Below are 756 nucleotides of genomic sequence, written 5' to 3'. Positions count from 1 at the left end.
GTTAGTGGAATATAGGTGAGATTTCAGGCCATTTTCATTTCCTTATTTTTTTCATATTTTCTATATTTTGTTTTAATAAATATCATAGGATGCATATTCCTGGGCCCATGCCAGCCCAGTGAGGCAGAGTGTCTGAAAGTGAGTTATTCAAGTTCTCTGAGGTATTCTTATGTACCTTAAAATAGTTTGGTAGCCAAAGAGTCAACACAAACTCTTAACCATCATGGAGCATCCTTCAATGGCATCCCTGGCAGATGGTCTTTTAGCCTTCTGCTTGAACATTTACAGGGATGAGATACTCACTACCTCTAAGAATAGCCTTTTTTTTTAAACCAGGTCTTATTATAGAATTTTTTCCTCATGACGAGCTGGGATGTTTCTCATGATCCTCTGAAGTGATACTATAACAGTAGTCAGGTGTTTGGGACAGCTATCATGGTTAGCCTACATTGTCTTCCACTAGTGATAATCTTATCCAAAACATGAAGATTTGAGGATCTGGGGGAAAAATCAATGCGATGAGTAACCAGATTATTTATTATCCAGACTTGGATATGTATGAGAGTAAAAGGGGACTCCAGTTGCATGGGACACTGGGACAACAGATATAAAGTGGGACTGACTCAGGCAAACTGAGAGGTCTGGTCACTTGATGACAAGTTGAGTTTGCTCTGTGTGTACTATACAGGTATGTGTCTGATCATGTGTCTAGCATGTTCCCTGCTTCTAGCAGCTGCCTGTGGGTGCCTACAAAAT

Source organism: Pteropus vampyrus, unplaced genomic scaffold, assembly GCF_000151845.1.
Source record: "Pteropus vampyrus isolate Shadow unplaced genomic scaffold, Pvam_2.0 Scaffold302, whole genome shotgun sequence".
In the NCBI taxonomy this organism is placed as follows: Eukaryota; Metazoa; Chordata; class Mammalia; order Chiroptera; family Pteropodidae; genus Pteropus; species Pteropus vampyrus.
The sequence above is the reverse complement of the archived record's forward strand: the minus strand, read 5'-3'. Positions refer to the sequence as shown.